At 44.6% G+C, this 25,670-nt stretch overlaps 1 protein-coding gene across 1 annotated transcript in view; it reads left to right on the top strand.

The window, feature by feature from the left end:
- Positions 1-25,670, top strand: part of CACNG4 (calcium voltage-gated channel auxiliary subunit gamma 4) — a 39,299-nt gene that overhangs the window by 3,355 nt on the left and 10,274 nt on the right. The gene's annotated exons all lie outside the window — the stretch shown is intronic.

Below are 25,670 nucleotides of genomic sequence, written 5' to 3'. Positions count from 1 at the left end.
GTTCCTTTGTTTCACAAGATAAATTAACCATTTCTGGAGGCAGATTGAAGAAAACACCCCCTGGGCTCTTTCAGAACGTCACTCATCATGAGTGGATGGGTCTTTTAGTAAAATCGATGTAATAATTACAGCTCTGAGGAGATACACAGCAAGAAAATCATTTCAGTTATAGATTTTTGCATATGATTAAATGGTCTGTCTTCAAACCTATTTTTAGGACAATCTTTGTGTGTTTTGGGATAATAATTATAAAAGCCTACTTAATTTATTGTAGTGGTCTCGAGCACCATTTCGCTCATCTCAAAAAAGATGTATTTCCGATATAAATGTGCCCAAGCAGGAAGCATCTTGAGCAGCCTCTTCTATTGCTGTCGATGTGAATAAGGCGTTATAGAGAGTAAATTTCAGGTCAGTTGAAATTTTCCATTAAAATGTTTCTGAACTCCATCCATAAAGCAATCTGTGCTCTGTATGTGAGCGGTCACCTGCCCGCTATCCCAGACTCCAGGATTTCAAAGAGAATTAATGGAACAGAACAGACAAAGGAGAGCTTTCCGTGCAAACCAGTGGGCTTTCCTCAACAGTTTTCTGTTTTTCTTCTTTGGGATAACAGTTTACAAGAAATTATCATCATAATGGTGACCAAAGGGATACCGTTTAGGGCTCCAGTGTACTGTCCTTGTTTGGAGCTGCAGCTGTCCTTCATGTTTTGGTACTCATAGTGGGTACTACTACGGAGCTTAGTCACTCAAGAAGCATCACCAATGATACATCAGTTCAGTTCTCACCCGTACAATCCCAATTCTGTTCTTTCAGTGTGTTTGGCAGAGGTGGAAGTAGGAGGCTCATTGAGTGGTCTTTAAGCAATAGCAGTATTCCTGTGTGGATTGAAGACTTATAGCTAAGGTAATTATGTAAGTAGGAAACTGTTTACAATAGTTCTTAGTACAAATGTGGGTACAGCAGGACTAGATGCCATTCAATCAAGCCTTTGCAGTAAAATGAGCAAGAGGCTCTCTATCAAAGCTCGGTTTTGGTTTCCTGGGACCACAACCAATGTATGTTAACTTCAACTTTGGTGTCTAAAGACAAATCATTGCTGGAGAGATAAGCTTCTGATGAAGTCCTCATGTGTCTGTCTTGACTACACCAGAAGTCTGCATCCCAGCCCAGGAATAATAATAACAGGAGCAAATCAGCCCCATTTCACATGCCTTTGTGGCCAACCTGACTTGAAGGATTTCACCTCTATAATTTTCCAGCAGCCTCTATTCCTATGGTAAATGCCCAGTCCTGCTATGTAAGCCCCACACAGTCTTACTCACAAATACTGTTAAAGTATTTGCTTAGGAAAAAAAAAAAAGAGATTTTAAAGCACTGCTTTATCCACTGAAACTGCTTATCTTCATGAACAATCATGCTGAAGTTAATAGGACTGCTCAAACTGGGAGCTCTGCAGGCCCCATGACATCTAGATATGAAATCAAGTAATGTACTTGTAATTTAAATTTATTCAAAGAGTATTTTATTAAACACTTCAGAATATGAATTGCTTTGAATCCATTGTGTCTACTGCATTCAGTATTCCCTGTTTGCCATTTACTTTTAAGTGGTGCTGTTGGCCATTTAATTCACATGGAACCATTTGTCTGAGTAGCTGAAGTGTTTGCTATCAGGAGGAAGGACTGGGCAAATCAGCTGTAATTTGAAAACTTGCACAAATGCCCATTTGCACAATTATTTGCAAGTCATCTGGAGTGGATAGAGTCTCACATATGTGGTGTCATGTGCATAGTCCTGACAGCAAAATACTAATGCTTGTACAGATGTTTGAGGCAAGCAAAGAAAGGAAGGCTGCCATCCATCCATACTACTGCAAAGTAATGGCTCACATGAAAAGAATGAATGTTCTTAAGTATTCTCAAAGCAAGGAGAGGAAGCGCTAGCCTCACCACGACTGGTAATGATGCAAGGTTTGTATTCAAATGTTATTTCCAAAGTTGTATTTGTCTAAGAGCAAGTTCTGTATCACTGTAGTATCAGCCAAGACCTGCTTTGGAGATTAAATTCACAGGCACAAGGATGTGTTGGACTTAGGTGAACTGTTATCCAGAAGTCTTTCAAAACCAGTTTAAACACATTAGAGAAGGGCTTTTCTGAGCTTCAGTCCATGATTTCATTCTTTCCTTCCATACATTCTGCTCACACCATCTCGTTTCCTTGGTAAAACACGTGCTGGGGAAGAGCTCGTGCTGCACTGATTGTTTTTAAATGCAATCTTCAGAGCTCCACCGACATCTTTTCAGCAGTGTTTGAAGCAGTGGGGTTTTGTCAGAAAGTGATTGAGTGATTCTTGACAGCCTCGTTAGGTTAATTTCTTTCTGTTGTGCTCCACTCGCTGGGGAGAGAGCTTCTGAGTTTGGAGCGATCTTTAGGGAAGCAGAGCTCAATCTCTTTAAAATATGGTGCATAGTAAAACGTGTTTTAAAATACTGAGGGTTTTTTTTTGCTGTAGGAACTGTCAGCAGAAGCTGGGCTGAGGGGTTGGCTATTCTGTTAAGAAAATAAAATGCAGACCTCCTAAATACACCTTGAGCATTAGTAACAGAAGTTCTCCAATGACTGTACTAATGTAACACAACAGCCACTCTTCCCGAGACACTATATGAAACAGAGATCTGAAGCTAATTGACTGAATATATGTCACTTTAATGAATTAATTTGCTTTCTTGAACATTATCTACTATATAGCCGATAGGGAGCTATCAGGCTACGCAAGGGCTTTGGTTTTTCTCTGTGGCTCTCAGCATGCCAGCTAACCCAACGCAAAACTTGGAACCCAAAGACTTTCTGTGCATTAGCGATACTCCCCGAAGGCTGTAAACCCATGAAAGCAAATTTGTAATCCAGCTGTAAAGCTTTCTCATCTGTGTAAGATGTAATGTGGATAATAGGCACTTTTACCTACATTTCAGAAGCATTGTGTGAAGGGCTGGGGATGTGCTGGGCGATGCGGATGGGCTACCTGTGGCTGCGGTGCTCTAGAGCTTCTTTTTTCACTCTGCATATAATCACACTGTGTTGCAGCTGGTTGACAGATGGTATTAGTGGTAGCATCTGTCAGAGCCACAGTAAGTCATTTTGGGGTTCTCGGTGACCTTTCAGTGTAATGTAATGTAATCGTTGGGCTCCTTCCAGCTGCCATTACCTTTTACTGACCCTTCCGCCATGGGCTTTTATTACTTATTTTAGATCCTGGCAGGAGCTCGCAGCCATTGCACCTCCTCAGGGCTGGCCCTGTCTCCTGGCAGCTCTGCTGACCCTCACTGGTGTCAACTGGTAAAGGAGGCAAACGTGACAACATGCTTTTGTTCCCGTAAAATATCAATGTAGTGATTATTTCTCCAGTGGGTGCTGTCGCGTGCGCTGTGTCAGCCTGCATTACTTCTGCTTGTGTTGTGCTGCTGAACCTGTAGCTTTGGTCACGGTTTGGCAGGTGCAGAACATGTGAACCCCCCCCCCTCAAAATCTGCAGGATAAGGAGTGTGTATCCAGTATCTCCAATCTGTACTTATGTGTGTCATTACAGAAACAGAAAAAAGAAGGCTCTGAGAAAAAGGTTCTGGTGACCCTGATTGAGCTGTAGATGTTCTTGTTCATTGCAAAGGATTTGGGCTAGGTGACTTCTAAGGGTCCCTTCCAACTCAAGCCATTCTGGATCTCTGTGCTTCTATAAAACTGCAGGAGGAGCCTTGTGCCTTCATCTCCTTTTCTAATTCTTTTGGCACAGAGCACATCTGCACTCACTGTAATCCAGTTGGTCACCAACACCTCTGTGCACCCAAATGTTGGGCTGTAGGGTCTCTGTGTGAGGGGCCAAGTGGTGACTTCTTCACCCCAGAAATGGCAGCAGAGAGGCAGGAGGAGGTTGGGCTTTGCTGCATTAGCTGGTGTGATCAGGGGCCAGCACTTGAGCTCCCTGGCCCTGTCCAGAGGGTAACTGTGCTTCTTCCCATCCACTATCCCCTTGTTCTGATGATAAAAGGAAAAAGACAGTGTGGAGTAAGTGGAACACAGGCTGCCCAGCTCTGAAAAGGTGTATGAGCATTGAGTTTAACTGGTTTTGAAGCATTTTGCTTGCAACTTATGTTTTATACATGCAACATTTTGTGTTCAAGCATGTCTTCCTTGAGGGACAGGATTAAGTCTGGTTCTCCACCTACGTAAAGTTAAACTGCTTTCTAGGAAGCTGGTGGAATTATGCCAATAGGAAGCCAATATAAGAGGAGGGATCGTAGATCTGCCCCTTCAATTGGACCTTTTCCTGCTGCTCTGTCATTTCTGAGCCAAGAATCATCTCAGGAAATAAATCATACTTTCTAACATCTTTGTCACCCTGAGAAACTGGTCCTGCTTCAAAGCATTACTTTGAGCTTGCCTTCATTTTGGATTTCAGTTTAGTGGTATTTATTACATCTCAGACTTATGGCTCGGCATCCAAATTCTCACCAACAGATGGCAAGGCAGGATGCACAGGAGTAGTAAAATAAACAGGATAAATGCACAACTGCCCATATGTCTGAGAGGCTGCTACACATTTATGACTTCAGAACAAAAGGATGTTTCTGTAGACAGCTCTAATGCCATGCACAGCTTCTTTCTATTTTCTGCCTTGCACTAACCTGTCTCACTCCTTTGGCATATTTTGATCAGTTAAATCACAATGCATTTTGTCCTCCCTCTTCCATTCCCAGGTAGTTACTGCCTTTATTTATTTGTTTCCACTCCCAAAGAACATCAGTTTATTTTACCTTAAATATTTAGTAGTGAGAGGAGGCTCTTTCCCAGACTTTAGCTCATGTATTTTCTTTCGGAGCAGTGGTTTTGCTGTGTGGAGGGGCACACAGAGGTGCTGGGGACCAGAGCAAAAATTCAGACTGTGGCTTACCCTATATTGGGATTTGTTATAATATTAATGATATGTGGCCTCTCTATTCTCTCAAAATAGCAAGCCTCAGGGCAAGCTGCCTGCAGGATGGATGGCCTGGTCCAGGCAGATTTCAGCTAGATTTCCCTTTAAATCTGCGGGCATTTTTTGCCAGTTGTTGCATGCTGTGGGTCAAATGCAATGAAATCATTGGAGCAGTTCTTGATGCAGCCTGGCAGATAGTCCAGCCCCTCTTCCTCCTCCTTCCTGTGGCATCCAGCAGTCTGAACATCTTTGTTCTCTTTTTCTCTCTCCTTGCTGAAATGTTACAACTTTCCTTCCGTTGAAAAGGCACCTTCTGAATTAGCTTTCCAACCATGGTGTGAGAGTCTGCCTTTAGAAAACCGATGGCTGCTGCCCCAGGTTGAAACCCAGGATTGTTAATTTCCTTAACTCCCAAGTGCCTCCGTGCCCTCCTGCCGATGAAGAAAACAAAAATGTATAATCGTATCCCTGTCAGAAAGTACGAGATTGAGCTTTCTCTCTTCTCTACCCGTCAGATTTTCATTCCCATGTGCTTATCCATGCTTTTGCTTGCAGAGAACTTCCCAGCAGCACGGTGAGTCCTTCTTCAATAGAACAGAGCCGCTTTTTCTCAGCCATGGCACGTAAAGGAGTGCTGTGTTATACACTGCCGTAACACCAAGCAGTGGACAGTGGGGATGTGCAGTATGGAATCACAGGATTTCCTGTACAGATATCCAGGCACCGATATGAATTAACCTCTTTTATTGTTCTTTTTCTAGCATTATCCCCCTTTTAATTGCTGTTTTGGAACGGTGCCACTTAGTTCTGCCCTTTGAATGCTTCTCACTCAGCCAGTCCCATTAGCTCGCTGTTGCCAAATACTTCAATGATATTCATGGGTGATAAGCACCCAGCCGGGCTGGGAGGGGCACCAGGCCACTAAGGAGCTGTCACCCTCATTTAGCTGCTCAGCTTTCTTTCTGATTAACTAGTAACTGTTTTAAGCCTCTGTCAGTCCCGTACCAGAGGTTTCAGATCCATTTTCTTCCATTTATCCGTTTTAAATGATACAATTTAGTGTCGAATATGGATGGCTGTACATTTTCTCTTGTCCAAAAGTATAGCATTCAATAATGCTGGGATTGTTATTGCATCTTACTTGCTTCCCAGAGGCACAGTTTATCTATTGTTGCTGCAAGGCATTAAAAAGGAACCATGGCATGTCGCAATTATGACTTGAAATAGGATCTTGCCAGGGGTACATTGCCTAAATATAATCAAATCTAAAGTACAACTTATTGCATATACCTATCCTAGAGCTGCGTGCACCTATCTCATGGCTCGCTGGATATCAATGATGGCTATTCCCAACACATTGGATAACCTGTTTTTCCTAAGAATTTGATGCCCCAGCATTCAGCTGCACAGATGCAATCACTGCCTTGTCACATTTAGGCTGTTTGTCAAAGGCAGACAGATCTGAAAGTTAGCTATGCTCCTTTTTAAGTCACTCAGTGATGGCAGTAGTGGGCATTAATCACCTTTGTCCAGTGGATCTGGTGGATTCAGGTAAACCACGGCACTGCTCCCTTTCATACTCGTGTGCGTTTTAATGCAGAATTGGTTACTGTTGGTTTCTTTGTGCTGGCTGGAATCAAGTTGGAATATGTGGCATTGCATTTTTACCCACATGGATTTTTACCCTTATTTGACCACAGGGAGAAAACCACCTGATGTAGGTTCAGCCACCAATGGCTTATTCTCTGCAGTTCGAGCTCAGCAATGTTATTAACCCTTTGAGGCAATTAAACATTCACAGTATGCTGAAGTTCTCCTCAGTAGGCTGAAGGTTTGCTTCAGAAGTTGATGCTTTTCTCCTTTGCTGTTCACATTTTGCTGTACTTTTGTCCTTGCCTTTAGCACTGGCAAATGTTTGGGAGGTGCTTTGAGATCCTTAAAGATGCAAGACCTGAAATAAAACTTGTAGTATTTAGGAGTGCTGCAAGGTGCTGCATTCTCAGTATATACTTCTAATTATAGCCATTCAAGCAATTCATTTGCAATGTCCTGCTATGATAGTGCTTATTAAAATAGAATCCTCTTTATAGTTCGGTGGCAAATTAAGAACAAAAAATAGCTATCTCATTCCAGCTTGTAGCTTTGAGAGAGGTTTATCTTCATAAGTTGCTTTCTAGGGATATCCCCCCTGTTTTTACCTGGGATCCTGGTCTGCTGCTGCTGACTTCACGTCTCTTGGTAGCCAACTTCCAGCGACCTTCCCCTCGCTTTATTTTAATTTCTGTAAGCAAATGCCAGCATTCAAGCTGTAGACAGTCTTTGGACACAGCAGCAGAACCCCGTAGAGAAGGAAAAGCAGGCCAGATATTTTCTGCCCACATTCTGAGTCATCCCGGGGCTCTGGAGCTGAACCCGGGGCACGTGGTTGAGGATGGGGAGCGATGCCGGCCCCTCCTGGCTGCGGTGCTGGATGCAGCTCCCATGGGCTGACCCTCTCCTGGCGTGGCTGCCATGCCCTGGGAGGGCTGAGCAAGTGGTTGCAGCTGGCCAGAATATGGGTTTGCAGTTACTAATGCTGATTTTATAGCAGGAATGCGCACCTGTTTCAGTTGCCAACTGGCACCGTGTTCAGCAAAAAATGTGTGTGTGAGCCCTGCGTTAAAAGAGGCATAGGAATTAGCGTGTATCAAACATGTCATTAGACACGTGCCTGGTAGACATAATGTAGGATAATGAATGTGATGGAAAGAATAAATTAATAACTGAAAATATTTTTAATACGTATGCGCACTTAAAACAGGATAAGAACTAAGTGACACTTGTGTCACCAGTTTATAATTAAAATGCAGTGCTTGAATGAAAATGTAAGCTTCAATTAGCCAGCACGACCCTGCTTCCGGCTTTACTTCCCACTGAAAAGCAACGATAACAAGCTCACATTTATTATCAGAGTTTTTCCTGGAGCTGTGCACTGAAACATGCTCACATCTGAGCCCTTTCACTGAAGACATTTTTTCGCTTCAGCAGTTTGGCATGCCATACAAAGGCTCTCTGATTTTTAGTGATGTTCACCTCCTCTTACATAAAAATGTTTTCTGTGCATATTATTTGGTTTTAGTTAAAGTCCAGGTGCACGGGTTACTGAGGAACCAAAAGGATGGCTCATCACATAGCACAATGGGTGATTATTGCTGAGCTTTGCTGTATTACGCAGACAAATCCCTTCTTGGAGCTCAGCATTGTAGCTGCGAGAGAGGGAGAAAATACCTTCGATCTAGCCCAAAGTGCTACAAGTGTAAGAATAGATTCTCTGCTATATGCTTTGCCCTTTAATTTTTTAACTGTCTCAAGGGATGGAGCTTAACTATTTTGTTTAGAGATGCTAATTTGCATTTTAATTTTACCGGTGGGAAGTTAATACATACATAAATTATGAGGTCTCATCTGTTCCCCTGTTTTCATCCCAAGAGTCTTTCTTGTTAAGCTTTTTGTAAAATGGTTAATAATACCCTGAGCTTGGCTCCGGTGTTTAGCCAAGATTTATTACCTTGGTTGATGCAAGACCCAAAGTTCAGTGCTGCACTGCCTAAAACTGGAGCTCCTGATATCTGCCAGGCGAACAGCTTTGTTCCCCATGTGGGCAAAAGGAAAACCCAGGTGCCTTCAAAGAGCTGCTATGGAAATACGTGTGCTGGGTGGGGAGCTGCCTCCACAACCTTGTGGGAGGATGAATGCTGTGCTGCAGCCTGGCTGCTGCTCTTCTACGCAGCTTGGGTCCCTGGTGCAGTGCTCCACATGAGGGGCAATGCAGTTCTCTTGAGATCCTTGAATTCCCTTTTGAGAACTGCTCACAGCAAGGCTGCCTTCCCAGACAGTAATCTCAGAGGGTACTTCAGTGCCAAAAAATCAGAATCTTTTGGTCTGGGGCTTAGCCATCCTGAAAATGTTGTGTCTACATGCAGTAGGTTCGAGAGTCCAAATGAAGCATGGGGAATGCCTTTATCGATCAAGGCTTAGGGCAGTTGGTGAAAGGGATGCAAGCCTAACCAGCTCCCAAATGGGAACATGCAGTGAGTGAGGCTCAGAATGTATACTTAGAAAATAGGCCCTCCTGTGGAGGGGGACCAAGCATCCACGTGTCTATCCTTTGCAATACTCCCTCTAATACTTCATGCAATTTCTATGGGTAGCATTATTGCAGGAAGAGCCCCATTACCAGCAGATACAGTCGCAGCTTTGGGCCACGCAGGGCTGTATGATGTGGTTGGAGCCCCCCGGGATTCTTCACGTTGTAACAACTGCAAACCTCCTGGTTTGTCACTGGTGCTATTCGCATGGGACAGAGTGACCTCTCCAGAAAGCCTTTCCAACAGCAGCAGCAGCAGCAATCTCTCTCAATAGCATTTAATAACTATCCATGGAGAAAATTATACTCTATTTAAAAGGCCAGAAAAAACATCTCCAGTTTAACTCTGCTGACTTAGGAAGAATTACACCAAAAATGAGTTTTGTCTGATATCCTTTCCCATACTAATGTTCAGTAGCTGGGCTGAAAATGCCTTTCAAAGGCAGCTAAACAAGTCTGAATGGTGAAATATTCTTTTAATTTTCCTTCGCATGCATTCTTTTAGGTGTAGCTTGGAATGCTGCCCTCACGAGAGGCATCCCTTTAAATATTTATACTGCACCAATATGTAGCCACCTTCATACGTTTTTAATGATATGTTCCTTTCTAAATTAACCATTAGGTAACCCTGTTCTATAGCATTCGCTGTTTTACATTGCTATTATGCTATCCCTGGAGTGTATTTATTTAGCTGCGGAGCAATGAAAATGTCAAGGCAAGGCCAGGGGCATGATGGAAATTGAATTTTTGGAGCTCTTCCTCAATAGTGTACCCACCATGCTGCTTGTGAGCCCAGGGGATCAATGTCTCAGCTCTGCACCAGACCATGGCCATCTAATAAGACTTCATGTCTGGAATTGTAGCACCTGGGATTTAATGGGGGAAATACTAAAGTGAAACCCAACAGAGAGGTGGAAGTGCTGTTGATGGGCCCGTAGTGCTGCACGGCTCCTGATGTTCTCCCTGGAGCAGCAGATGTGCCAGGATTTCCAGAGGCGTATCTCTTCCATCTCCTCTGCCCATCCCTTGGTTCCTTCATAGGATGCAGTGCTACGTTGAGGTGACTGGGAGGAAAGACCAATGCTGTCAGTGCAGGCAAATGCCTTTATCATTTCCTCAGCTCTGACTGAGGCTGAAAACCCACGGATGAGTAGAAGTGTTGGCACAAGCTATCTTGCGTGGGCTTTTATGAAGGTGGGATTTCAGACTCCTGATCAATTGTACCACATTATCGTAGCAATGTGGTTTCTGCAGGAGCTGCTTGTGGTTTGTTTCCATTCTGGTTTCCATCCTTCTTAGGAGGTAATGGCAGCACCCTCAGAGCAGGGATGTAGGACTAAAAGCAGCACCTACATCCCAGGTTTGGTGGGGATGCACTGCTAGAAGGAGGTGGCAGCAATCTGAGCACAGCTGCCCTGTGGCCTTTACACTGAATCTTTCTTCCTCTTGCCTGCTGAAGGGGCCTTACCCTGTACTTGTTTTGTAAACAAGAGCTTTGCTTAAGTCAGAGCAGATTTTGTGTGAGGATAAGGAGCTCAAGGAACTGCAGAAATGCCATTGCCTTGGGTCATGGTTTGTTGCAGACACTGCTCTACCAGCACGGCCCTGCCTGTCATGCAGCTCCACTCCTGCTGCACTGAAGCCATTGGAGTAAGGATATTGGTCTCTTCTGCCATATCAAAGGCTCTTGAAAAGCACAGAGGTGTTTTAATGTCTTCTACGTGCTGAATGTGGTGTGATTTGTCTCCAGCCCTGACTCGGTTTGCTGTATTTCTAAATGTATGGTGGAGGGATGTTGTTTGCTCCAAACAAAAGCTGCCGGTGCTCGGTGTTCCTGCTGTGTCTCACAGAAAGGTGCCTGGCAGCAGCTGAAATGCAGTGAACTCTTCTCTTCCACCCAGGGAAAATTCTGCAGTAACTTGAGATTCTTCTTTTTGCTGCAGCATTAATTTTTACTTCATGTATGCTGCAAATATGGTTAAGCTCGCTCTGTTTTGGAAGCAAGCAGTCAATGCATCTGAAGTGCATACTTGACATATGTTTCTTTTCATACGCTGTCCTCCATTCGTTGCATGTAGCAGATGCTCAGTTTACCACTTCAAATGTATTCTTATTTACTAGAAATTATTCTAGAAAATAGCTGTTTGCAACGAAACATTTCCAGCCCTTCCTTTGGATGCTGGGAGCTCCTTCTGCAGCTGTCCGGGGTGGCTGCATGCAGATGTTGACAGGTTAATTTGCATTTGAAGAGCTGGATGCGGCGAGTTAAGCGAGCCTTTTTCTTCCCTGCCTCTGAAGCCAGTCACTGAAACGCTCTATGCCAAGTTCGGCCCCCGACGCTACTCTTTTTAATTAACTAGAACAGCATCCAAGCTGAGCTTCGCCCATTGTTAGCTGCCCATTTATTCGAGGGTTGAATTAAGCCCCCTGACTCTGTAAAAGAAAGGATTATATTCTGAATATCGATTGTACAAACAGAGAAGTGCAAGGACAGCGCTGGTGCACAGCAAGGTTTATCTTACACAAGCTGGTTTATCTGAAGGTATCCACCACACAGATCTGCTCCCAGAAACCACAGGCTCAAACTCTGCAGCCTGAGGCCTGAGCTCTACCTGGCTGATGCACACCCCTGGAGTCGGAAGCATTTTAGTGAAAAGCAAATCCTGCTATCAAGAGAAATGCAGTGCGCTGCTTGATCCCTTTTCTTGGAGAAAATGCTTTTTCTTCTGTGTAGCTTTTTCCCCCTTTAAAGATTGTACAAGGACTTCCAGCACAAAGACTCAAACAAACTTAGACTTCCGGCCCCCCCATCAATAATAGAAAGGCACAAGTCTTCATCCACAACCATGTTGTCACCCTTTAAAAGCTGTTGCTCCAAGTCTTTCATGTGCCTGACCATCCACATAGACTCAAAGAGTGGTTTAACAGAACCCAGATCCTTCCTGCTGCAGCACGCAGGCAAGCTAACACCCAAAGAGCTGCAGCCCTGTCACAACCAAGGCCCATACATTTTGCTTCCTCTTTCCTTTAGATGCTACAAAACAATGAAAGCTGCATCGAACAGGTGTGAGAGAACTGAACTGAACCTGCAGAAACACAGAAAGGCATAAAATTAAGGCTGTCTCTTCTTTTTTTTTTTTTTTTCTTTTTTAACATGAATTTCACTGTGCTTCCCTGCCATGCCCCTGCTGGGATGCTGTTCTCACTTCTCCCCCTTAATCTGGATTGCAGTAGTTCTCCAGTTTCCTGCTGCTGGTTCTTTTATATCTGCATCTGGGATTGCTTGTCCAGGCTGCCATGGGACGAAGCAACCTATCTGAAATGTGGCCATATCAATCTACTCGTAAGCATCACAGCTCTCACTGATAACACATGGAACTCAGTCTGCATTTTGGAGCACTTGTGGCAAAATTCTCACTGGGCACAGCTGAGCACAGATTAATTAATCACACCAAATTGTGTATAGGTGAAGTATGTGGAATCACTGGCTTGCTTCAAGAAAAGCATTTCTTCCCGTCCACTTGCACCAGGCACGACATTTTCCTTAAACATACCGTTTTTGTTTGTTTAGTTGCAACAGTGTAAGGAGAAGCATGGAGGACTGTGCTGCTAGACAGGCATGATTCAGGTACCCATGGCGACATGAGATCACTGCACATTGTCACCAACACAAGAAGATTAGACGAGAATAACTAAGAATAGAATTTTTGACCTTCAAGATTTTCTTATCTGGAAACATTATCACTGGATAGCAACACAACCCAACTTGTCAACAAGAGGAAATAAAAGTTAAACTAATTTAAAATCCCAAAGCGGCAGGGGGAATACTTTCATACCTTTGTCATTTCTGAGGTTCCCATCGCTCCTGCAACTTCTCCTGCAAGGTTCAAATTATTCATTTTCATATTTATTTATTTACTTATTCATTTACATTATGTTTACTCTCCTAAGAATGGAATGCCATTTACAGAAGCTCATAAGGATGAAAAAGCATTTTCCTTTTGTGCCTTAGCTCACACAGTTAATGCACACAAACCCACACCTTTTAGCTTTCCAAAAGCTCAGTTCATACTGACAGATTGAATTCATTCAATATGCACACATTAATCCTTAAAGGAAGAAGGGTTGTTCCTTGAAACGTTACTTACTGTACATCTCAGGGTTTGGCACAAAACCTGACCTGGCCCAACGCATGGCTTGGTTCTTCACAGCCACTCCAGCACAGGACATGGAGAGGTTTATGTGATACAGAAAGGAATGCTCTAATATCCAAGGGGAGGACAGGGTCTCCAATGTGCCCTCAGAAGTCACGGAGTCACAAAATCATTAAGGTTGGAAAAGGCCAGTAAGATCATTTAGTGCATCAACCCATCCCTGCCGTGCCCACTAACCAAGACCTTCTAAAGTCAACAGCATTACACCTGCAGAGAGAGATTCTCCTGTAAGCAAGACATGTGAGCTCTGATCATCCTAACATGCAGCTCTCACGTCTCCATAGGATGGCTCCTCTGCTCAGGAGGGCTTAGGAACAGATCCCAGAGGGATTTAGGACTTGCCATGCCTGGATAGTAGAAACCCAGCTAACAAACCCAGGCCCCGTGCACAATAATCAACAGCAAAGAGCCAAACAATGAGTGGGATGGCATCTGGCCTTGCAAAACCTTAGGGCTGGTGTTTTATGTTCAGCCCACCCTGAGGATGGCTGTCACTTTGGCAGTCACCTGGATGGTGTGCACCCCCATAACTGCTGGCTTAGGGCGCTGTTTTAGAGCTAAGCATCACAGGCAGATCTTTGTTTTCAAGGAGGCTTTGCTGGCCCATAGCCTGGTGAATTCGCTCTGTGGATCATTAGTGATCTATAATCACCGGGACAACACTCTGAGAGCTTATTGAGGAGTGAGAGGGCTGATGCATCCGCAGCGCTGCGTGCAGGGAGCTGCTGGAGCTGATATTTCGACACACCGAGTATTTTTAGAGCCATCCTATAGCACAGAATTTTTAACTTCCATTTCACAGACCTGGAAGCCTGGCCAACTTTCATTAACATTTGATGCCTTGAAGTCATGCAAGGTTTGGGGGGAAAAGGAGGGGAAGGAGGAAAAAGAAATGCAGGAAAAGCGTGAAGTTTGCAAAGTTGCCTTGAAGCATAGAAAAAGCCTCCAGTCCCCCCCCTCTCCTTACCAAGTGCTTTTAAAGTACCCAAATCACACAGAGAGCATAGCCAGAATCCAAAACCATGGTTGTATGGGGGAGTCCTGTTTAACCGAAAGCTGATTTAAGTTAACATGTTAAATACCTGGAATCTCTCTGGCCTTTAGGGAGATTTGAGCTCTGTTTGAAGAGGGATCCTCACCCTAAAAGGATTATGCCTCTCGTCTTTGTCCATTATTAGACCACTTTGCTAATATAGGGCTCTTCAGCCCAGAAAGCCACAAATTAGTCATAAACTCTCATGCCCCCATCCTGGAAAGGAGACCCTGGGACACAGAGCTGATAAAGGATTTGCTGATGGGAAGCAGAAGCTTCAGTCTCCCACTGCACATGCTGCCATTTCTGCTCAGCACAAAGTAAGGCGCTTCTACCCAAATTTACACATGGAGAAAGCAGTTCTTCCTTAGCTGGAAGGCAGACTTTCAATGGGAGAGTAAATTATGAGAAACTTCATTTACCCTCCCCAGATACACACAAATATACATCTCTTTGCACACAACTGAGATTCCTCACAGGATGCGGGAGTGGGAAGAGGAGACATATTTTTGTCTCCTTGGCAAAAATACATTGGCAGCATATCACTGAATTGTAAAGCATGAGTAAGAACCAGAACGCGGCCCCGTTAAGCAACGCGGGTGTTGGAAAGCTGCCCTTGGGCTGCCTGGCCCTGTCTGCCAGCATGGAGGGGGACATGAGCTGCAAGGGGGCTCAGCATGGGGACCCCAGAGAGCCATGTGGATGCTGCACGGCTCTGCCCTGCATCACACCAGGGGGGTGTCTGAATGGGAGAGGAGCTGTGAATCTCTCCCTGAACATGGCAGGGCTCCCAGGCAGGCAGAGCTGCTGCATACCTCTTGGGTGGCTCGCCAAGGTGGTGATGAGCTGGGCCTGTCCTGCTTTCAAAACTCAGGAGGAAACATAGTCTCCAGGATGCTGTTATAAAAGGGCAGGCTCTAATCCTCACAGGCACAACACTCATTCAAGGCTAATTAACAATCAGCCCTACAAGGTACAGAAGGCTTAGCCAACAGCACCCAGTCATGAGCGTGTCCCACCCCACCCTGGTGGTTGTTCCATACCTTTTAGGTGCTGGAGAGAAGGAGGAGCAAAGAGGAAGGGCTGTGATGGAGCCGGGCACGCAGCTCACCTGCCTGTTAATACTTCACAGCAAAAGGAAGATTCCTTGGTTTTCTTCTCCCAGCTGGGCACCTTCTTGGGCACTTCCATGTCACCCTAGGATAGCACAAAGCAAGGAGCATTCCAGTTACAGTGGGAGACGTGTCTGATGCTGATAAGGGCAGGGACTCTCGGATGCATTATTGAAAATCCCAGGTTGGATTGCCCAGAGCTATTCCCAGCACTGTCCTTCTCTGAATCAGGAAAAACAATACACAGTAAGATGCAGTCTGAAGTACTGAAAGAGGGAAGAACGTGAACTCGGAATTCTCGGCAATAAAATATTCATGCATTTGTGCTTTAGTGCATTGTAATTTTTGCATGATACGCTTTGCTTTTCAAGACTAGATTAAGGCACTTCTGATTCATTGAACACATATTCCCAAATGCTTTTTTCCCACAAATGCTGTTGGGCCATTGTGCTTAGTGGTATTTATTAGCCAATGTAATATGGAAGCTACATCTTCCACAAACCTGGGAAAAACCTGCTTAAATATGTTGCTCAATCTCAGCAGAGAAGAAAACAGTTCTAATGAATAATTAAAGCTTAAGGAGGTCATGCTGCCTCTACAGTCTCATTTTTATTTGTCGCTATTTCGCTTGCGTTAGAAAATAGAAAGTTTCAGGTGCAGGATCCAAAAGAAATCCCTTCTGCTTCTGTTCATTTAAAGAGACCTATTTGGTAGCCGTCTACATTTTTATTTATTGGGTCATCTGTTAACTGTAAGCATTTAAATCAGTCCCAGCAACTATAAATTCCAGGCTGTGAATTCCCATTGGGCAGTGCCTCGTGCCCACTCCTCCTGGCAGCAGCATGAGTGCCGACTGCTGGGGGTGCCCACGGGGAGCTGCACCGGGAGGCAAGCTGGGGGGCTCAGGGAAGACCCAGGTTGCCATCTGGTCCCCATCTCTGCAGGCACCACCAATCTGCCAAGCTCCCATTCTCCTCCAAGGCCCTCTCCTTGCCTCCAGCAACACACCACCACCCTCCTCCTTCTCCTCCTCCTCAGCTCTCTTTTCTTTCCCCCATTCCTTCTTGCTCCCTTTCCTCTTTCCCTTCCCTTTCCCCCCAAACCTCGCCTGATCAGCCCACCCCATCCCCTGCATGATGCTGCTCCACGGATGCACCCTCCACCAAGCCTGTGAGCAGCCTCATGTTCCTTATGTGATTCTCTTTTCCACTAATACATCATGCAGATGGTTTTGAAACCTTTGCCTTGAGTTTCCCTATCCCAGCCATCAGCAGGGCCTGGCAGCTACACCCTTTTTTCCTAACCTTTAGATTCCCTGTTGTCATCATCTGCCTTGTTTCAGACCCGCATCACTGATTGTGCATGATCAATCTCTAGAGGCTTTGCTTCTATGTATAACTCAACAAGCTGGCATAGAAATGAGGAAGACATGCTCCAAAATGAATGCGGATCCAACTCAAGGTCGCAGCATTATGAAGACAGGCATATTGCAAGCATTGCCTTCAATTAAAACAATTTATGGACTGAAATTTCCCTATTGCTTCTTCAATATCCAATTGTTTTTCCAAATGCCATCAACTTACGATAAATCACAAGGGAATGAAGAGACATGGAATGATTACCTGATTCAGGAGCGTCCAAATATTCTGCGTGTTCCTTATCAGTAAACTAATGAGCTCCTTTGTCACTACTTTCCAATGTAACCCTCTCTCCTTTTTATTTTCAAGTGTGTGAATAACTTGCTCCTGCAGAGCTGAGCAGAGAAAAGCCAAAATAAAGAGCTCAGTTCTAGACGTCACCGCTATTAAAGCAGACAATAATTCATTGTGTGCTGAGAAGTAATTATGTGACAACTTGTGAGCTTCTGCTACATGAAGAGGTATCACAAGGAGTATCAATAATGTGAACTGTTTTCCTATTGACTAGATCGGGAGGTTTTGCCCATCGCAGAAAATGCAGGTGCACCCTTACCCCAGACATCCTAGTCTCTTAAGTTTTAGACTGCTATTTGGCAACTGCAGAAGAAACTTGGCAGGTGTGGTACTTGAGGACGTGGTTTAGTGGGCATTATTTGTGGTACGTGGATGGTTGGACTAGGTGATCTTAGAGGTCTGTTCCAACCTTAATGATTCAATGACTCTAATACTAAAGGGGATCTAAAGTACAAATTGAGAATGAGAAGACCACAGCTCAAGGCTGTAGATGTACAAAAGTTGAGGTGGTAGAAGATACAGGGGACAAAGCGTCAGACACGTACCGGCCGTACTTCATCTGCTCCAGAACAGTGCTTATTCCCTAGATGTGACCTTGCCTGTGTCTCAAATTATAAACTCACCAGGGACTTTGAAGAGATGTGAATGGCCGTTTCCTTAAATTCTTCCCCCAGGTAGTGATGAGCCATGATAGAAGCTTCATAGACATGCTGTGATTGCAAGAGGTGAAACCATCAAGTCCTGGTTGATCACCATGTTAATGAGGGAGAACTGATGACTTACTGTAGTAAGGGAAACCAGATGGATAAAAACCAAACTATGCCTTAAGGGAAACTTGATTCCATTTGTGCCAACACAGGGAAAAAAGCACAGTTTGACAATGTGAAAATAAACACGATTTGTCATTTTGCAGCATATGAACGCTTCATCAGACAAAATGACTATCTGTCCTCAGAATTGCATCCGGTAAAATTTGGCATTTCAGCCTTCTTGTAATGACTGATAGACTGGCAGGCATCTGCCTGAATGAGCAAATTTCATACCAGTGAATGTATGCCACGGTCAAGAACGTTGGGGAGAAATGTTAGCTTTGGTCCAAATCGAGATGTATTTGAATCCTAGCTAGCATGCAGGGCAGCACATCTTATTTCCCACTGCTGTCTGCGGTGTTGGAGATACGACAGCCACTGTGTAGTTACAGTTATGTATAACAGGTTGGCCTCTGATGCACTGTGCCAACTGGTTACCAAGAACCTCTTTAATTCAAGGCATTTGGGACCAGGATGTGATAAACAGCAGGAAACCTGATGGAGGTTGACTTGCAGTTAGAAGCCATGCTGGGTGAAGATGCCCACCCTGAGAACCCAACAGCAGCTCCTGGCACATCAAGGTTGAAAATACAAATTGAGTGGAGGTTTCCATTCAACCTCCAAATGATTTTAAAAGAACGACTACAGATCCATCCTAAACCAGCCTTGGCAAAGTGACAGCGAAGCAAAGGATGGAGATGAGTGGTGAGACAAGTTTCTGGGCTGCTGGGATAACGGAGCGCTGTGTGAGACGCGGACGAGACGAAGTGTGAAGGCAGAGCACAGAAAGCGGGGCCGTTGTCTATATAGAAGAGCAGACAGAGAAAAGTGAGTTAACAACCCCACCACAACCAGAAACGTTGACAGTCTCTTGGGACTGAGCCAGGCATGGAAACACTCACTGTGGCAGGGCTAAGTTAGCTCTGACTGCAAAAAGTTCCTCAAGCAGCACTGTTCATATCCAGGATCCTCTTTTCCTATGCAGATGATTAACAAAACACAAAACATGAAAAGGGGCAACATAATAAGACACATAAGTCAAAGAACCACAGAAAATTTCCCCCCAAATTTGCCAGCCAAGAGGCTGCACAGATTGATACAGTTAATAAGGAACAAATTGAAAATGGTTACAAGATGGTTTTCAGCATTGCACGAAGGGACTACTGGGGTGGAATAATGCAGTGCACTATTTCATCTACAGCCTGGCTGAGAAAAGGCAGCTGGGAAAGGAACAGGAGCATTGCTGAATAACCTCTGTCATAACTTCTGTGGCCAAAATACTGGCTTGTGCTCGAAGAAAATGGAAATGAGGTAGCGCAAAATAATGTGCAACATACAATCAAATCTTATCTGCTTTGCTGCTGCCCTACATTTCCCTGATACCATTGGTATTCATTGTGGTAGCACAAGGACGCTTAGTACTTTTGGCAGCAGTTTTCTAATGACTGAAGAGAATTCAAAGGACAGCAGCCAGACTCTGTGCTGTGTTTTATTAGCTCCCAGATGTGCAGGTGAGGTGAATCTTCGGGAAATGAGTTTTGTTGCCACAGATTTCCTAATATCACTTGAGGTCCCAGATAGAATCTTATAAGGGAACAAAAGGCTGTCGTAGAATTTTAAAGCAGTCTTTGGCAAAGCGTCATTTCTGCACTTGTTCAGTTTGTATTGTGGCATACAAATCCACAACTTCCTTGATACTTGCCTAGTTGAAGACAGAAGGTTGGCTGCTGAGGCTGTGTATACCTTCATGAATCAAACCAAGCCTCTGCAGGCTCTTCTCTGGGTGCCTTCTCGTGTAGGTAACAGAACCTGGAGCTGTTTTTCCAGATAGAACACAGCAATGATCAGTGTATTGCAACCTGGATTGCAGCATGTCAGTATTTACTCAATGAGCTCTACTGTTTGTGCCATAACCAAAAGGGATCACTCAACAACAGATGTCTTACCGGCCCATTGAGTTGTGCTCTTCTACATTGTGATTGTGTTTTGAGACCATTGCAGGAAAAAGCACTCCAGAATGGTTCATTGCCATCCTAAAGTTGAAAGAAAAGCAAGATGGAGCAGGCAGCAAGAGCCAGCTTGTAGTTATTCCTATGGCAGCAAGGGGAGGGATGGGAAGCAGTGAGAAGCAGAGGGTGTGCAGGCAGCACGGAGGGGAGGGGGGACAGGAGAGGACCTTCGTGTGACAGCAGGAAGTTAAAAAGGAAGAGCCTAGAGGAGGAGTTTTACTTTGCCCACCAAACAATTGAAAATAGATCAAAAGAAGAACCCAAAGGGTTTGTTGGAGCTGACAGCTCCTAAGGAAGAAAGTGGGGCAAATTTCATACATTTCAACATTTTAAAAGAATTCTCATTTTGTTAGACTGGGAGCAAACAAAGGGATTTGGATATCGCTGTTACAAGGTGAGGTTATAACACTGACATCAGAATCTGGCCCTTCATCTCTGCTCCTTAAAAGATACCAGTTCAGCTCCCCACAACAAGGAATACAGTATTTATCTATCTCCTTAGATACTGAGCATGTTCAGCAAGCAAGACGTACCCCAGCAAAAACATGACAGTAACCCCGGGTACCAGCACTGCTCCTCATCAAACTCATCTTCAGGAGGAAACAAAAATACCAGCTGTCAAATGGACAAAAAATCTCCCTGACTGTCAGGACTCAGGAGGTGTCAGCCAGCATCTGGCTCAAAAACAACCTATACTTCAAGTTTCCAGCTTCACCGGGATGTTGCCATGGCCAAAGGCAGATGCCCAGTAAATGAGTATTTAACCTCCCAGGGCTTTTTCCTCCACTGGCTCCATCCCCCTGGGCAGTGAAGGCAGCAGTACAGCAGCCATGTGGGGTAGCAAATTCACTTGGGGCGTGTTTTGCACACGACCTGCATCAATACTTCATGATTTCTTCTGCAGTGACAGCATTAAGCGTCCTCTGGCACAGGCTCATAGGAGCCTTCTCGCTCGAGTGACTTAAGGACAGACCTGTGAAACTGTCAGCAAACAGCATGAGATAAATCATCAAGCTCTGGACAAACGAACAGAGAACGTGCCAATTTACAGGGAAATAATCTAACTCTGTCCCCCGTGGCCAGTGTGGAGAGGGTAGGCCCACAACAGCCCCTATTTGACCATCACTTCCTTTGAAAGCCAAAGGAGATGCCTCACCCACTCATCCCTAAGGCGGTAATTTCACAAGAGGAATGATGAGAAGGTCAATTCAATGGCCATGTTTGCCGTTGTGTGTCAGTCCAGTGAGGCAGGGGGGTTGCACTGGTTGAAAATCAAAGAAATGAACACAGCACACATAGAGATGCTGCGCTGTGAATTTTGCAAAGAGGAACATTTTTTGGCATGCCTGCTCTCCTTTGCTCACTATTACTCAAATAAGAGCTGCAAAAGATTTCAGGAGTTGTCAGCAGAGAAATCTTCCTAAGGAAAAAAAAAAGAGCACCGAAGTGTTTCTGTGCTCTCCTGGCAGCCCCAGTGCTCCACTCCCTATAAATAGAGGATCTCCACGTTGGTCAAAGACTAAGCGAAGCTGTGCCGTTAAGGAAACCCAGTCCCACGTGGCATTGCTCGGATGGACGCTGTGCTCAGGGCACCTTCTGTTACAAATCCCCACCCTGCATGGCTGGCAGAGGGCTGGGATGGTCTCAATCAGCCTGCTCTGTGCTGATACGTTCAGAATGCTTGTCAGCTAAACATTCCAATATCCCAATGTTGCAATAAATCAGGCTAATGGTTTGCTCCAGAACTGAAGTGATTCCCTGCCAACTGCCCTCCCTTTAATGCGCAGTCAGCTCCTCACAACTTATATCTCCTGTTTCTGGAAACACGTGCTGTCAAAAGATCTTGTAAGTCATTTCCTTACACATCTTCAAGCCATCCCTGAAGACCCCCATTTGCCAGAAAGAAGTCGGCTGCTCCATGTGATGCTGGGCAGCTGCTTGCTGTCCCTACCTGCCTGCAGGTAATCAGTGCAGCCATGCAACCACTTCTGCAGCTGACATTCATAGCGCTCATTCCATCAACAGACCCTCCCTAAGGAGAAAACTCTGCTTTACTCTATTAATAGACTGCGTGGGTGTGCTCTGGGTATCTGTAGCTGCTCAAGACCTACAGGAATGTGTTGTGTTGGCAGGAGAGAGTTTGACCCAAGGAGGCAGCAAATGCCTGGTGTCTCACGAGAAAGCCAGCACAAATAAGTTCCCAAAGTGCTGTTTTACTGCAGTCTTACCAACAAGGTGGATGAGACGGCTGGTAGATGAAATGGTTAACCATGCACCAGCTCTGCAGAAGCTGCTGATGGAGAAGGAGGCAGCAGCTAGCCCCGTTTATCCTCATGTGTCTCCCACTGCTATCAGATATCGCCTCCCGAAAACTCGTGCTCAGAGCAGGGAGATGGAAATTGCTATTGACAGAAGTACCCCGCAGACAAAGTCCTCTGCTGCAAAGCTGCTAGCATCTTGCATGGTGGATACCTATTTTAAATGACAACAGAGCAGTATGTTTTGGAAAGACATTGCTGTGCTTCTCTAAATGACGGGGGAGGGGTGGGGAGCAGAAGTACAGCTTTGGCAAACACTGTCAGATGTGAAGTGCTCCATCTTCCAGAGCTCAGCTGTGCAAACGTTTCCAGGGCATCGGGGAGTGTTGTCACTGACAAACACGAACCATGGGAGATGGTAATCTGAAAGCAATGGCCGATGGTATGACCAGCAGTGATGTGATCACAAGATGTATCCAACATTAAAAAAAACAAGGTTGGTCAGAGCTTGCCTCCTACAGCATTATTGTTCTTGGTGATCCAAAAACACAGCCCCACTGAACACTTCTGCAACAGTACAGGCTGTGTTATTGAAGGAGTAAGTGAAGAAGAGCAAGGAGAAAGCAGTATGCTGTCATAAGTTGAGATCACTACTTTGATTTACGGCTGAAAACACGATGAACTTGAGATCCCAAAGCCCAAAACAAAGCTTAATCTTGATTAGGCTCTACACTTACCCCCTTATCGTATTATCTGAGTACATCACACTCTAATTATAGGTATCTGAACACTTAGTGGGGTTGGGAGGTGCTAATCCTATGGAAGAAGCCCTTGAATACAGAGCGAAGCGGAGTCAGAAACAACTTTGAGTTCTTAAATGCCAACTAAGTATGCAGCAACCAAGGGAAGAAACATTCTTACATCAGCAGTACTTCAGAAAATTTGCCTCTTCCTCATCATTAACCCAGATCCTGAGTCTTGGCTCTACATTCAAAATGAAGTTGCTATTATGAGGAGGAGAAAAAGGCATTATAATATTTGTGTTTCTAAAAGCATCACTTAAACATATCAGTAATCATTCGCAGAAAGGCATAATACTTACAGCGTCTCAGTGGGATGTTATATCTTACTCTCAAGAGGTATACAGAAGTGCTCCTCAGTATTTTAGTATCTGTTAGGCAGTGGTTGAAGTTTATTTATCTCTCTCTAGTGGATACGGAGTTATGAGTTAAATATTCCATCTTCCCCTCCAAAGGATATAAGAGACTGTATTCCTGTGCTTGTGCATACAAAAATTCTCCCTTCCACATCACATCTTGGTGTAGAAAACAGCACTGGAACAGCTACCCAGAGGTGGGGAAGTTCCCATCCCTAGAGGAGTTCCAGAACCACAGAGATGTGGCACTGAGGGATGTGGGCAGTAGACACAGGAGTGGGCTGGGGTTGGGCTTAGGGATGTCACAGGGTCTTTACCAACCTTAATAATCCTGTGGTTCTCTGCCTTTCTTTGAGACGTACTCCATGAAGTCCTTGAGAACAGCTTCCAAGAGTGCCCTCCTTGGGTAGACACTGCAGAATGGTTGCTGCCTCATTTAATTGAACCATTTCCTTTCTCGACCTCTTCTGTTTCACAGCTGTTGTTCTTTTTCATAGCTTTACCTGTTAGGACATGGAACTGAGTATGCTAACAGTTCTCGAGGGAGGGAGGGTGTTTGTATTTTTGTGTTTAAGTACAAGTATGACTGATGTTGTGCTTTAAATACCAACCACAGCTTCAATGGCTTCCAGCCTGGCTACTTTGAATTTGCTCCAAATCTGAGTTTCAAAGCCCATCATTATGAAAAAAAGGTATTCTTACATTTTCTGGCAAAACTATGTTTTTGATACTTAAGGGATTTAGAGAGTCCTCCACACCCTGTAGATCATCAGAGCTCTTGATAGCAACTTCAAGCCTCACTGAGGATTTAATGAGCTGTCACTGAGTTACATGACACCTATTAGGATTATGAAAAAAAATTATTCAGTTTATTGCTGTCATTAGCTATCAAGTACTACAGACAGCAGGGAGAACCCTGAACCAATATCCATGATCTCAGCTATAGCAAAAGTATTGGGAAGAATATTTTGCATTCTCAGGCTTTGATATAGATCCAAATTTCACAGCCACGTGCTGTGTCTGGTCAGAACGATCAACCTCCATATCCCTAAAAACTGCAAATGAAAAGGAATTCTCAAGCTCTTCTAGATTTTTCTGCTTTGGGCAGATTATCTTTTTCTACCTCTATAAGCCCTGGTGGTAGAGACTCAAGGTATAAAGGACAGCAGGTCAAAGGTCTCCAGCCATAGCCCAGGAGAAAGCCAAACACCACTAATCCCAACCTCTCCTGTCCTGCTGGTGCATTTCAGCCCTGCAGCGGAAGGGATGGCTTCATGGCCTCATTGCAGGAGAAAGTTCTGCTAAGGGGCCCATTTCATTCCCAACTTTAATAACATACGGCCATTTTATGGAGGCCAAAACCATCCCACAATCCATCAGCACTGCAGACACAAGAGGCTTGGGGAATTTGCTTTTGCAGACTTTGTGTCTCTTAATTGAATTTCTGGAAGCAGGACATTTGTTTGGGCTGCTGCCCATGCCCAGGCAATGGAGCTTCATAAGGAGCAACTGTGAGAGTTCTGTTCCCTGTGAAACTTCTCTGCTTTTCAACCAACTCCAGATAAATTCAACCAACTGAATTACAAGTTCTTGAAGAAACACCTACATTCTGCCCAGCAGCCCAAACTACATGCACAGAATCAGAGTATCACTGAAAGGCCTATTTCCACAGGATATTAGAATGAGAGGAGTATCCTTTATTTCTTTTTCTTGCATAGGAGAGGAAGTAAATCTTACTCTGAATGTATTTCTAATTTGGCCCATCATATTGAAAAGGTTCGAAGAAATGCCCATCTCAGAGGCTCTGTTTTCTGGGAGAGGTTTAGTTCCCCTTGTGTGAGCTGCCATAAAAAATAGTGGGATCTTTAAAATCTGGACTTGCTGGGGGTGCATACAGCCTCGAGTTTGGGGCAGGGAGATGCGGTGCCTTCTGCACCAGGAGCCCTGCTGTGTTGTTCACAGCCCCTAGAATGCTGTGCAGGAAAAGCCAGAGCCATTCCCACAATTAGAGCAGATCTATCATTTGCTGGAAGAATTAAATGCACTGTAGTAGCAAACCTGCAGTTGACACTCACAGGGTGCAGCTGAAATCCCGCGGATTAGTAATTCTTTTGAGATCTTTGTAATCATTGGTAATAGGTAGCGAAATAAATCCACGGTTATATCCTACAGACTGCAGCTGTGCTTCTGTTAAAGTCGTATTAAGTGATGGTTTTTAAATCCTTCTGCCAGCTAGAGCTGTAAGTACCGAAACTCCAGTGCGGAGGAT

Source organism: Excalfactoria chinensis, chromosome 17 (genome assembly GCF_039878825.1).
Source record: "Excalfactoria chinensis isolate bCotChi1 chromosome 17, bCotChi1.hap2, whole genome shotgun sequence".
In the NCBI taxonomy this organism is placed as follows: domain Eukaryota; kingdom Metazoa; phylum Chordata; class Aves; order Galliformes; family Phasianidae; genus Excalfactoria; species Excalfactoria chinensis.
The sequence above is the reverse complement of the archived record's forward strand: the minus strand, read 5'-3'. Positions and strand labels throughout refer to the sequence as shown.